At 43.7% G+C, this 14,177-nt stretch overlaps 1 protein-coding gene across 7 annotated transcripts in view; it reads left to right on the top strand.

The window, feature by feature from the left end:
* Positions 1–1,181: 1,181 nt before the first annotated feature.
* The window catches only part of CAPN15 (calpain 15), a 98,815-nt gene continuing 85,819 nt past the window's right edge, over positions 1,182–14,177 (top strand). For 4 of the 7 annotated variants that reach the window (XM_078152610.1, XM_021006651.2, XM_021006655.2 and 1 more), the window contains exon 1: positions 1,186–1,397. The gene's annotated coding sequence lies outside the window, so the exon portion shown is untranslated. Of the gene's footprint in view, positions 1,398–14,177 lie in introns of all 7 variants that reach the window. The other 3 variants (XM_021006654.2, XM_078152611.1, XM_021006652.2) reach the window with 2 other exon arrangements.

Raw genomic sequence — 14,177 nt, 5'->3', positions numbered from 1 at the left:
GGCGGGGCGGTCCCTGAAGCTGAGGTGAAAGACACGTTATATATAGGGGGGTTAAGGAGGTGGGGGTCCCTAAGGCTGGGGCAAAGGTGCAAAGAGAGCAGAACGGGTTCTTGGGGCTGGGGATGTGGGGGCACTGAGAGGCAAGGAAATCCTTGGGCCTGGGACAAAGGTGCAGGGCGCTGAGGAGGCAAGGGGTTCCGTGGGGCTGAGGAGGTGGGGGGGATGTCTTTGGAGCTTGAGCAAATGGTCAGAAGCGTCCTCGGAGTAATCCGAGGAGCTTGGGGCTATCCTCCACCTCCTTGACGCCCCCCCCCACTCCCGAAGAGCATACTGGGGTATGTAGTCACAATCCTACTACGCGCACTCTTGTCCTCAAGGTGCAGCCCCAGCCAGCTTCGCGGCACCTCAATCAGCAACTCGAGCACCTTGAGCTCTGAAGCCGGATTGAGAACATCCATCCCTACTTGGGGACTTCTATAGGCGACCTGCCAAAAGAGCAACTACAACTCCCGGCATGCCGCGGCCTGTCCTGGGATGGCCAGCTCCCCAGCTTCCGTTACGGCCTACCCTCCCCCCCCCCAGCTTTCTGGGGGCTTGTAGTCTCGGCGCGCGATTCACAAAGCCGCTTTCGCTCCCGGCGCGCCGTAGCTGCCGGGCCCCTTATGGAGGGCTACGCTACGGAGGTGGCGTAAGGCCGGGTTTCTGGACTCCCGAGCCTGCTCGGCTGGGCTCCTCAGGCTGAGGCAGAGGAAACAGTTTCCAAAGCGGCCGGGCGAGCGGCACCGAGCCGAGCCGAGTTGCGGCGCGGGGAGGGAGGCGGGCGGGCGGCCGGCAGGGGCGGCGCTGCTCTCCCGGCTCTCTCCGGAGGCAGAAGTTGTGGCACGGCGCCCTATCGCTGGTGGAGGGAGGCCCGGGGCCGGGGCCGGACCCGGCTGGGCTGGGGGGCCCGGGGCCGCGGGGCGTCTGCAGGCGCCTCCGGACTGTGCGGGTGAGTGCGTCCCGGAGCCGGGGCTCTGAGAGCTCCAGGCAGGGCCTTCGCCGCCCGCCTCGGCTCCCCCGGGGGCCCCCACGCCGGGCCGCCGGGCCCCGCCGAGCCCAGCCTTGTCCGCCGCCGCGCGCCGGGGCCGGGCCGGGGAGGAGGGAGGGAGGGAAGGAGGGAGGGGATCCGTACCGCAGCCAGGCCCCTCCCCTCCGCACCCCCTCCCCGCCCCCGGCCCTCCCTCCGGCCGCCCGAGCTCCGGACCTGGGACCAGGAGGAAACGCGGGCTAAGTGAAACTGTTGCAGTCCCGGCCCCGGGCAGCCCCGCCCGGCGCGAGCTCCGTCCGTCCCTCTGTCCGTCCGTCCGTCCATCTCGCCGCTCCCGGCGCTCCTGGGCATCCCGAAAAGTCGGCAGGAGGTAGTGCTAATTTATTAATGACCGGAGCCTCTTGTTAGTGTTAGTCGTCTTACCGAACTTGCCCGTCTTCTCCGGAGGGAGAGGAGAGGACGGGAGGGGACGAGGATGCCCCGGAGGTGGTGGCCGGGAGCAGCTGGTCCCCGCAGCCAAGGGCAGGCAGGTGTGAGCTCCTGACTCAGCTTCGGGGACTTGGGTCCCTGGAGGATGGAGCAGATGCTTGGGCTACCGTGGGGTGGGAAGAGTAGCCTCGGAGGAGAGCGGGGCAGGCGGCCAGCCCGCCCTTTGGTAACCCTGGAGCTTCCAGGGCAGGGAGCTGCGGGGAGATGTTTTTGAGCCTGGGCCAGAGCAAGTGGCCAGAGGGAGGATCTCTGTGGCCTCTGGCCAGATGTCACCTGGAAAGCTTCTCTTACAGGGTGCTCTCACCTCTTGCCTGTCCTTGGTTGTCCTTATTCCTCAAATACTATTTTTATTTATTAATTTAATTTTTGGAGGAGGGGGGTGGGGAGCCAATCAATCTAGATTTATAGTTCCCCAAGTCAACATAAGAGGAAGTTTCAGCCTTCATTCCACTTCCATCCCCTGTGACTCCAGGAACTGTCGGAGGCCCCACAGACTAGGGGGCCCATCCTGTGTAGTGGCTTCCAGTTCTTCCTCTTTTCTTATTTCCTGGTTTGCCTTTGGGGACGAAGGGCACCTTGCAATGTTTCTGAAGAACTTAACTATTGATTAAAACAACATTTACCAGGGTCATGGGGGTAATGCCATAGCCCTTGGGCTTCAGAGTCCTTCCGGGATAGCAGTATAAAGAGACCATTCCAGTAGCGACAGGGAGAGAATGAACTATCTTTGTTTTAGGAAGGGTAAATCAGGCCTGAGCCTGACCAGATATGGAAATCCAGCTAGAGTAGTGAGGTCCATTGGTTTTTACTGTAGACAGTAGGACTAAGTAAGTGATTTATAGGGACTCCAAAATGAACTCTTGGTCTATAATGGATTTGTTTGGAGTGTTTGAAAGTGTTTGGAATTTTAGTAGAGATCTGTGCTAGGCAAGGTGAAGAAAAGTATACTCGGTGATCTGGGTCATTGATGTCAATGAAACTGAGTCTCTACTCAGAGTATCTTATTTGTGGAACCTCAGAAGTAATTTATTTAGCTGCTTCCTCTGAGTGGTGTGGTGGAAAGAATACTGTATTGGGAGTCAGGAGACTTGTGTGCAAGTCTCGCTTCTGCTCCTAACCATCGTGACTTTGGGTGAGTCATTTGACCTCTTTGAGACTCAATGTTCTTATCTCTGAAAGGTGCCCTACCTGAATCACAGGGTTTTTGTTTGTTTATTTGTTTTGGGGAGAGGTAAGTAAAGGATTTTATAAACCATGGAGTCCTGTATAAATGTTTGTTGTTATAGCCAAAGTTGACCATTCCCTAGCAAATATGGAAATCACTCCTATACAGTACCCACCGAGGGTATTAAGCCAGTTTGTATTGTGTGGAAGAGAGTGTACAGGAGAGAATAGGGGGTAATTTTATCTTTTTTTTTTCAGTTCTAAGTGACTCAGATGGGAAGAGAGTAGAGAATAATATTATTTACTAGTGCCTGAGTCAGTAGAAAGAGTGAACCCATCACCCAACAGGTGTGGTTAAGATGACTCCATTATGAAGAGATGCCTGGTGGAAGCTGATATTGCAAGGAGCCAACTTAAACCAGGTCTTAGGGTCATGTGGCACTTTGTGCTTCATTTATCTAAATTTCATCCTCTTCTTTCTCTTCCAAGACTGAGAATCCCCCAAGCTGCTTTTATTTCCAACTTTCTTATTGTTGAGAAGACTGCACTGTATTATATTGTTGTGTGTGACCTAGTGGAAGATAGGTTCTTCATGGAGAAGCAGGACATCTTCGATTCCTAGATCCAAGATTCAGTGGCTACATGATTTTATGCAAGAAAAACATAACCTCTGTGTTTTTCAGCTGCTCTATAAAGTGGAGATTCTAGTACCTGCTTTTATTCTTCTAAGACTCAGTTTTAGTGATCCAGAGCCACCTATTTTATAGCGGAGCAGACTGAGGCCTGGAGAGATAAAATGAAATGTCAGTGGTGGCAGAGCTCATGTCTCTTAAATCCCAGCCTAAAGATCTGTTCCACTATACCTTGCTGCCTTCTTAATAGGGATGCAGAGATGTTGGAAAGACAAATGAGGTCAAGTGAAAGTAATTTGAATTCACAGAAAAAAAAAGTTCTTATATTAATGCAAGGTAGTAGTAATGTTACTGACAGGTGCCTCTTAAACATCACACCTGTAGTTTAACTCTCTTCTGACCTTGATATGGCGAAGATTGCTGGAGGGTAATAGGCCCAGTGATGTAATGGCAAGAATAGTATCTGCTTCCAAATTCCCAATACCTAGTACAGGCACATAGTGAATCTTAACTGAGATTTGTTGAATGAACCATTCACTTCTTGGCCCCTGTTTGGTCTGGTTATCTATTAAGTCAGAGGGAATTATTCTTTGGCAAGTATGAATTATCTATGAATAATTAGTTCCTCCTCCTCATCTTGAAATCCCTAACTCCTACCTCTTATACAAGATCTGTCATGATCCCCTCCCACTGAAATTACTTTGTATATATTTTTGTATTTACTTAAAACACATTATGGTATAGTGAAAAGAAGAGAACTTAGAAGTCAGAAAATCAGGAAGAACTGAGTTTGAATCTTTCCTTTGATGTTTAATAGCAATGTGACCCTGGGCAAGTCACTTAACCTCTCAGTGTCAGAGTTGAACTGGATGGTTCCCTTTCAGCTCTCAATCTATGATCCTATGGTTTGGGGGCATATTCTATGTTCTATTAGAATGGAAACTCCATGCGGGAAGTTGTGTTTTGTCTTGGTATGTCTAATGTCTGATACTGCATCTGGAACTGTAGGCCCTTAATTTGTGGAATTGACTTAGCATTTGTGGAAGGTGTGGTGCCAGGGAAAGAGCTTAGCAGTCGTGAGACCCAATTTCTACTCCTGGTCATGTCATTAATTGTGTAATGCTGGGCAAGTTAGGTTACCATTTGGAACTTCTGTTTATTTCTTCACCTATCCAAATGAGGTCACTCCTAGCTTTATTGAGCTGTGAACCTCTATGAATATGTTAGGCATTTCTAGATTGTAGTAAATTATTGGGGGTCTATGGAGGTGCTCTATCCACTGCGCCACCTAGCTGCCCCTGGGTAACTGATTTTTAAGTGATTTGGAATGTTAGCTTTCTTATTCTTTTGGGGTGGTTATCTCTCTTGGAACTCAGGGCAGATCTGGGCCAAGCAATAGGCCATTCTTTTTAGCATCGTTAGCTGGAGTGACATTAGATGGATAGAAGGCCCCCTTCTTTGGTCTGAGAGAAATAATGGAATGTGCCTTCCTTTTCATCTCCTGGGATAGGGTAGACATGGCTGAGTTGACTTTGCTCTACCCACCTTCTGTCCTTTCTACTTTATTGTGCAGTTATTTCTAGGTCGCTTGTCTTACCTGCTGTATTGATTGGAGCCTCAAAGTGAATACAGTAGGTGATGGACAAGAACACATAGTCTTGTCCCCTGGATTCGTAGACACCAGGCTACCCCTTTTGATTCTTTTCAGGGAATTGCTGTGTGTTGCTTTTTACTTCTTGAAGCAGTCAATCAAGTTCTAGATCTGGAGTTGGAAGGGCTTGGTTTTTCATTCTGGATTCACCCCTTAGGAAGACATGTGATCTCTCCAAGGCTCAGTTTGCTCATCTGTAAAATGAAGATAATACGTATCTCACAAGCTTGTTGTATGGATCAAATGAGAAAGTGCTTTATGGTCATAAAGTGCAACATAAAAATCAGCTGCTGCTGTTTTAGTGCTGGCCCTGGCACTTTAGGTGAACCACTTTTTTAGTCTGTAGTTGTTTCTTGGGTTCTTCCAGTTAGAGTTGAGATGCCTTAAGTGTTAGATAGAGTTGTTGTTTGGTTTTAGTTCTTGAAGAGGATCATGACATCAGGACAATGATGCTGTGATTTACAGGTGAATTAGATTTAAATGAGAGAGGGTCACCAGGCTCCCTTTCTCCTCCAGAGCCATTTGGGTCCAGTGGCAAGATATAGATCAGGATGACTAGAAATGGCCCTCTGGATTCAATGGGAGACCTTGGCCTTTTTAAGCTAAGGTGTTTCCAAGTTCTCACTTTGAGGGTTAAATAGGGTGCGGAGGGTGGAGAAGCAAGGCCAGACAGAGGAGGCCCCTGTAGTACGGGGATTTTGCTTGTGGTATTTCATTGTTTTTTGACCTAAAGCTTTTACATGATAGCTTCTAGAACTCCCTGGGTTGTTTAAAGAAAAAAAATGTAGATCTTTCCCATGTATGAGGTTGTTGCTCTTCGTCTGTTGCAATAATGGTGTGTTTGGGGGGAAGGGGTAATCTAATCTGAAATTGCTGGAGTAGCATATCTAGGAACCTTGTAATCCTGTTAACAAAGATGTGCCCAGGAGGAATGTCAGAGTTTGGGTCTATTAAAGGATAAATCTTAAATACTGAGTTAAGACTTCTTGCTGTCTTCTCATCATGCTGACCACTCTGTGGCCATCATCTTCATCCCCTCCTACAGGAACTTTGGACCCAACACCTGGGAGTCCTCCATACCTGGGAGTCCTGCACATCAAAGTCCTCCACACAATCTTGATAGGGGAACTTCTGCCTTATTTTATCGGAGACTAGGCTTTCATGTTACTTTCTGCTGTCTCTTCATTATGCCTCCTCTCCAAGGTCGTTTCCTCTGTCTGTCTCTCTATCTATATCTAATTTTTACAGGATTTAGTGAAAATTTGCAAACCATCTTATTCCCTCTGTGACTGTTAATTGTCTGGCAGTTTTATCCAGTTTGGTAGACTTCTCTAACTCCCTAGCAGTTGAGAGGAAGGTATGATGGCTGCTGTTCCACCAACTCTTTCCTCAGAGTCTAGGACTTTGATGTTCGTTGTTAGTTAGTAAGACAGTCGGCCTGGAAGCCATGCTTGAATGGGGGCTGAAAGGTATTGCGAGGAAAACAAGTCGATACCAGTTGTTTTAAAACGTCACTGGTGTTTCTGCACCCAGTTGAAGACAATCATTGCATAGTCTTCCCGATTCCTTGGCCTCTGTGAGTCCTATAAAGAGTGGCTGAGTGGTCAGTTGCTAAGGCAACTTTTCCTTCTCTTTCCCATTTTCCACATTTCTCAGGAACATTGTCAATTCCCGTCTTCGCCCCGAAATCCCTTACTCCCATGTTTCTTGAGCTTTGAGTTACTTTTAAGATACTTATTTTATTTGGGGGTGAAATGGAAAAGCTGATCAGGTTTTAGTACTTGATCTGGAGACGTAGTGGGAGGAGACCTGGACTCTGAGTCAGTGGATCCAGTCCAGATTTGAGGCCTGGCCAGTCAAGCTCACTACGCTATCCTGTGGAGGTAATAGAAAAGGCCCTGGACTTGAAGCCTGGAGAGCCTGTACTTCATTTTTCTTCAAATCGTGTGGCCCTCCCTGGATTGGACCACTCTGTGGGATGAGCTAGAAATCTCAAGTTCTGTCTTCTACCGGGCGTGGAGAAACTGCGGCCTCAAGACTACTTGTGACCTTCTAGGTCCTCACGGTGGCCTTTTGACTGAGTCCAGAATAAATCCTTCTGTTAAGATCTGACCTGTACCTTCCTCTGACTACTTGTTGTGTGAGAGAAATTGTAGATTGATCCTATCTACATTGTAGATTTTTTTAGTCATTAACATTTCTAGACCAGTAAAGCAAAACTTTACTCAGATTCTCTGTGTCTTCCTTCACAACTTAGGGCTAGGTTTCAGGTTTCATTTTTGAGCTTCTGAGAATGCTTTCCCTGCCATTGTACCTATTATTTCAAAGAGACCTATTTCCTCTTGCTTCCCCAGCACATAAATCCAGATGACTCAGTGAATGAATTGAGAATCCCCTGCCAACAGACGTTGCCTGTGGGCTAACCATAACCAAGAGAAATCTCAGGCTCAAAGAAATACTTTGAATAGAATTATTTTAGTACTGCAAAGAATAGTAATTTTTTGTTGGCATGGATTCTCTCTCCACCAACATAGATAAGGCCCTCACCTTAGTAGATAATTTTGATAAGTTGCTGTGGCCAAAAAAAATCATGATTCCCCTCTTGCCAGCCTCTCCAAAAGAAATTGACTTGTTCTCAGACAATAGATACAGCCTTTCCATCTTTCTAGGACCTACTGACATAGCCTTTAAGAGCTCAGGGTCACCTCTTCAAGAGCTCAGGGTCACCTCTTCTTTGTGCCACAAAGCGCCAGAGTGGACTTGAGTGGAGGTTAGATTTGATTAGAAGGTTGAAAATGGATTCTGAGGAGGTAAGTTGAACGTAAGGAAACTTTGAACCTAATATTGAATACTTTGAGACTGGCTTCACTCAGGCTCAAAGATTTGGGAGAAGTTCTGGTTTGACCCTTTACCTTAACAGACATTGTGACTCATGGCACTAAGTCTTGCAGTGTTTCTGGGTCTCAGTTTCCCCATCTGAAAAATGAGATCAGATAGCACTGATCTGCCTCATGTGTTTGCAAGGAGACAGTAATGGTTGTAAAATGCCAGGCCAATAAAGAGAGCTATAGAAATGCCAGATAACAATGATGATTGTCTTGTAATTTGTTTTCGCCCCACTACCATCTCTGAATCTCGAGGATTTGAGGGGTTGGATGCTTTCATTCAGGTTTGTTAACATAAAGTGCTAATTAGTTGTGTTTTTCAAAACCACAGCCATCAGCTTTTATTCTTTCATTTTGATCTTAGGTAGCTGGTTTTCAGTTTTCAGCAAAACCTCTGTAATTCATTCTCCAGAGGTCAGAAGTTGTCAGATGGTGTGATCTTTCTGGCATTATAAATAAACCATTAATGAGCAATACTTCCTCATACAGATAGTCTGTCTGATTTATCATTGATGTTTTTGTATCTGTGATCATTCCTGTATAGTCTTGCACCATCCTGCCTTAGTATTTGTCCTTATTTGCCTAGAGAGAAGGATATGTGGCATAACATGAAGAAATGGGTTTGAGGTGCCTTTTTTTTTTTGAAAAAGGAAGTGGGTCAGGAACATAGTAAGGAACAATGTATCTTCTTCCAAACTGAGAATGAAGCCATTTTTGCTTTTGTTTTGTTTAATGTGGTTTAAAGACCCAATAAAAGAAAAGCCACCCTCATCCTTGAAGTATCATAATCAACAATGTAACATGGGGAAAATCTTTGACCCCAGCCAAGATAAAGTTATGTTTTATGACAGCACCAGCATCAGCAAACAGTAATTTTCCCTTTATCTACAGCATGCAGTTAAGTTTTATTGATACCCTTTGTTTTTTACATCACATTATGTCTAGATATTCTAAAACCACTAGTAAGCAGTCTTTTGTAATAAAGAAAAACAGTTTTGCAAAACCAACTAACAACAGTGACCTTATCTGAAAATGTCCGCCACATTCTTTACCGGCAGTCTCAGACTTCTCCAACAAGGAGAGGATGGTGTGTTTCATCATCTGCTATGCAGGTTCAAGGTTGGTAATTATGATCATCCAGAGTTCAGCCAATTTTTATTATTCTTTTTGTTTATGTAATTGTAGCCATTATGTGTATTATTTTTCTGGTTCTGCCTCTTCTCAACATCAATTTACTTAGGATTTCTCTTGTTTCTCAGGATTACTTATGTTTTTTATTTCTTATGGTACAATAACATTCTGTTACACTTATTTGCCACATTTTGTTCAGCCATGCCACAGTCATTGGATACCCATTTTGTTTCCAGTTTGGGAATATTTCCCATTTCCATATTTTGGGAACAGTTTCCTATTTTTGTTCCTTTTTGTCCTTCACCTGGAACCCATAGTGCAGTCACAGCTGGTACAGTTCTTTTTATCCTCATGGGCTTTGTCCATTGATGCCTTACTTGGCTTCTGGGGATGGTTTGTTGAACTGGCAGACCAGTTCTGTTGGTATTCTTAGACCTTAGATTCAGAGGTCATCTAGTCCAATCCACATCCAAATCATAAATCCTATTACAGGGACTCTTGACAAGTACTCGCCTAGCCTCTGCTTGAAGACCTCAAAATGATTTGGACCTGACTGCTCCTAGTTCTAGATAGCATTAATTGAGTTGATTTGTTGTCTGAGGCTTTTAATTTAAATTTTTTTTCAATTATCAAGCATTTATTTTTTGTTTCCTCCCTCCCTTCCCCCCACCCAAAAAGGGGGGAAAAAAGAACAAATATGCGTATTCAAGCAAAACAAATTCCCATATTATCCATGTTATGGCTCTGTTTCCTGTAGAAAGAGTGAAGGGTACAGCCCTATTCCCTTGTTGTTTATGAGACCCCTCATATCTTAGAAACTCTTGCTAAGCCCTTTGTACTAATTTAGAACCTTGCCCTTGATCTTTTTGGCCTGGGGCACTGAAATAGTGTGAGTATAGAACCAAGGTAGTCTATTTGGCTCTCAAACAGGGGCAGCTGTGTTTTCTTGGACTGGTTAAGCCGAAACTGCTGCTATTCTAACTACTTTGTGTTCTCCTTGGCCTTCTAGTCCTCTCTGGTTGGCTGAGTACAGATTGAACTTCAAAAGACAAAGTCCCCAGGAGGGCTTGTTCAGCTTTAGTTTTGCATATCTAACTGTTGTTCCTTCCTTTTCATTTGGGTGGTTTACAATGCCACCCTCCCCAAAATGGGTGTGAGTGAACTGATTAGCTTTTTTAAAGCACATATTATATCAAATCTTTAGATTTTTCTGAAGAAGTATCTCCTTATTCGTTGTGTTAGCTTGTTTCATTAGTTGAACACTCCATCTCCTAGTGTCTCTGCACTGGCCCTCCCTAATGCTTCAAATGCAATCCTTCTACCTTCTCCTCCCAGAGCCCCTCTCTTCCTTTAAAATGCAGCACACGCATCTCCATGAAGTCTTTCCTGATCCCACAATTGCTAGGGCCCACTCCAGGCCTACTTATATTTAAATACTTTGCGTACATTTGTATTCATTCACTTTATTTTCATACCTTTTATGTATATATTTTATGTGTATTTTTTCTCTCTCCCATTAGAAGATAAGCTCATTGTGAACAGGTATTGTTTAATTCTTTGCACTGGTATCCTCGGAATCTAACATAGTGCCTGGCAAATAGTTGGTGCTTAATAAATTTCTGCTGATTAATACTTAAAAAATTATGGAAAGCTGATGAATGATGCGCTGAGGTTTGTGCTTTGCGCTTTTGGTCATTTTAATGGGATTGGAGAGGTGCTCCCACAGGACCCCTTTCTCCCTCTGATTTGGATTCTATAATCCCTACAGCATTGTTTTGCTGGCAATGAAATTTACTTTAAAATATTTTTCTAACTTTTAAAGAATGCACTTTTTAAGAATGATTAACCTGAGAGTTTAATGTGTTTCTGTCCAGAGCCAACCCTGTCTCTGGAATAGGTAGCTGCTTGCTAAAGTGTTCCACGCCCTTTCCCTTAAATAGATAATGGTATGTGTTAGGGGGTACAGAAAAAGTTATTATATATGCCTTAGAGTATGTATAGTATGCAAAAAACCAAAATCTTCAACACATAAATACAAGATGATTCCTCATATTGCAAAATAATTACTCTCATTTTTTTTACTGAGTTTCTTAGTGCATTTCATATGTTTTGATTTACAAAAATACAGATTTCAGAGTGGTCCAGGTAGTATAAAATTGGCTATTACAACACTCCCCTAACCATTCTCCTTGCTTTTAGCTTCTTTCTCCTGTAATCTGTTATATTGATACCAAATTTATCTTCTTAAAGTACAAGTCTTATTTTTGACACTCCCCTGCTTAAAGAACCTCAGGGGCTCCCCTGTAGCCTGCTATATTAAGACCATACTCCTTTACCTGATATCCCAGGACCACTTATAGTTTGATTTTAACCTAGTTTTGCAATTTTGTTTCATACCGTTCACCTTCATTTACTATACACTTCTTCCAAACTGAATTACTTATTGTTCTAAGGACATATTCTGCACTTTCCTGTCCCTGAAATTTTGTTCCTTTGACTAGACTCTCCTTCATGTACTTGTATTGTAATTTCATCCATCTGTCCTTTAAGATATAGATGAAATGATACTTCTTCAGTGGACTATCTCCTCATCCTCCCTACTTCAGAAATAATCTTTTCTTCTTCCTTGGAACTATCATAGCACTGTTATTTTCTTTTATATTTGTGTATATCTCTTCTCTTTCCTATTGTCAGCTCACTGGGGACAGGTGCTGTTGTTCATCTGTCTCCCCTAGTAACTGACAATGCAGTGTACCAGAGGTGTCACACACACACCTGCCATGTGGCTCACAACACTCATCAGTGCTCTAGGAACCAATTCTAATGTAATTGGGAAATATTTAACAAGATAAATAGAAAAACAATAAAACATGGATAATATTAGATTTTAAAGGTAAGTCAATAAAGTAACCTAGAGGGGATTCTATGTACAGATTAGCGACCTTGTTTCTGTTTGAGTTTGACACCACTGCTCTGCACTATACGGTTAATGTATTTATTGTTGAGTGGATAGGAATTACACTCTGATAACCTGCTTTAGGATTTAATGAAAACTTAAACATCGATATCAAGTATCTTCTTGACTACTGTGCTGTTGAGAGACTTTACAGGTAGCCTATTGTATGTTAACTTTCAGTAACAAACAGGGAGGTAATGAGATCTCACTCATTTACTAAGATTTGTCAATTCCCCTTTTCTGTTTTCACCCTTAAGTTTTTCTCCTCTTTTGTATATAGTTAGTACATGTTTAACTCTGCATGATATCTCTAGCATTTTCAACAGATAGTTGTTTCCCTCTGCTCCTTTCTACTTCAGAATGCCCCAACTGGGCCCCATTCCTTGTTTGCCAGATTCTTTTCCAGCTGTTACAGTTTTTAAGACCCCCAAGTGAATGACAACAGATGGAGCCCCCCAGCCAGCTTTAAGAAACAGATCTCATAGATTGAGTACAGGCAAATAAGTCAAAGAACCTGGATTCTATTCCTTACTCTGCCACTGACTTTCTGGGGGGCTTTGGACCAGACATTATAACCTTTTGGTACCTTGGTTTTTCCATTTGTGGAATGCAGATTCTACTTGTATCCTATTTCATAGGGGTCCTGGAAGAAATAATTAACTGAGAAGTGCTTTGAAACAAAGTACTAAGTAACCCCTTGTGGCCCTGCCTCTATCCTCTCCTGCTGGTTGACTGTGTACATACAATCCCTCCCTTCTCACTCCATTACCTTTCTTTGTCAGGCCTGACAGCTTGCATCTCCAACAGGAAAGCTAGACTCTCTTGGGATAGGGTTGTAAAACCTCTGGTCTAGGTGGCATCAGCCAGAAGCTCTTGCCTTCTCAGCCAGTATTACATCTTCCCAGAAGAACATGTATTTTGGGGATGTGATTTGGATCAGAGGAATTGGGGCTAAGTTGGCATGTCCTTTTTTCCAAAGGTGCCTCTTGGCTGTGATTGGGTGTTAGCACATTGGGAGGAGGGGGGAATGCTTAAAAAAGTAGGTTTTCTGACCCTAATTATGTGTGATGCCTATTGATAATGGGTAGGAAAACCCTGAGGAGGGGTTCTAGGAAAGTATAAGATTATGAACTGGGTAAAATTAGATGAAATTGAACAAGACTGTGGTTTGACATCAGACAGAAGCATGGCATGTGTTAATTGGGCCAACAAGGGAGGATGTTAGCAGGATCCCTGGAGAAGGTCTGAATAAATCCTAAAATTCTATCAATACAAGGTAAGGGAGAGGACTTAAAAAGTTCCCTTTCCTGTGAATGTTGTCCCGGTATTTCTGGTTCCTTTGAGGCCAGCTGAATTTAGGGCAGAGCTTGAGGGTCAGTCCATATGGTGATAAGAAAAGTACAATTTTAGAATTCTCTGGACTCTCACACCAATAGTACATAATTATAATAGCTCTGTACTTCCAAAGCTCTTTCCACACAGCAACCCTGTGAGGTGAGTAGTATCAGTAATATTGTTGCCATTTTGTCTATGAGGAAACTGAGGCTTAGAAAGGTGAAGTGATTTTCCCAAGGTTACACACTTGATAAATGTTATAGCAGAAACTTGAACGCTGCCAATCAGCGCACTAGTGCTCAGTCCCCTATACTGGACTGCTTTCCTATACAATTATAATGACTCACAGGACAAGTAACATTGGAAGATTTACAAACTCTTATTCCCAAACTATTGTTAGGGCCTTGGCCTACATCTTTTCCCTTCACAGTCTGAAAAAAGATCTAGTTAAGGCATGTCGAGGGTACTGTGAATTTGGGAGAGAGGAAATGGGCATTTTTGGCCAGGACTGAGACCCTAGGGCTGAAGGGAAGAATTTTGAGCTTGAAGTTTGTTCTTGGCAACCCAAGTAAGGCACATTTTATCTTTCTATAGCTTCTCTCTTTCTCCAAAGTGGAACTTTGTGTGGGATGATGAAAGCTTCATTAGTATTTCTGAAGCCAAATAAATGTGATTACTAATTATTGTTGTTGTTACTTTGGCAGTGGGCTTGTTATTTTAATGATAAGATTGGCTTTTTTTGAGATCCTTGGAGAGAGGCAGTGTATAAATACAGTGTCATTGTTGTGGTTGTCATCCTCATTATCTCTTCTCTTTGATTTCTGGGTGGGTTAACAAAATAATAACAACAACAACAACAATTAGCATTTATATAGACTCGAAGGTTTGCAAAATTCTTTATGTATAT

The sequence above is a fragment of the Phascolarctos cinereus genome, unplaced genomic scaffold, assembly GCF_003287225.1.
Source record: "Phascolarctos cinereus isolate Bilbo 61053 unplaced genomic scaffold, phaCin_HiC Scaffold_4;HRSCAF=312, whole genome shotgun sequence".
In the NCBI taxonomy this organism is placed as follows: domain Eukaryota; kingdom Metazoa; phylum Chordata; class Mammalia; order Diprotodontia; family Phascolarctidae; genus Phascolarctos; species Phascolarctos cinereus.
This window is presented reverse-complemented; position numbering and strand designations above follow the sequence as displayed.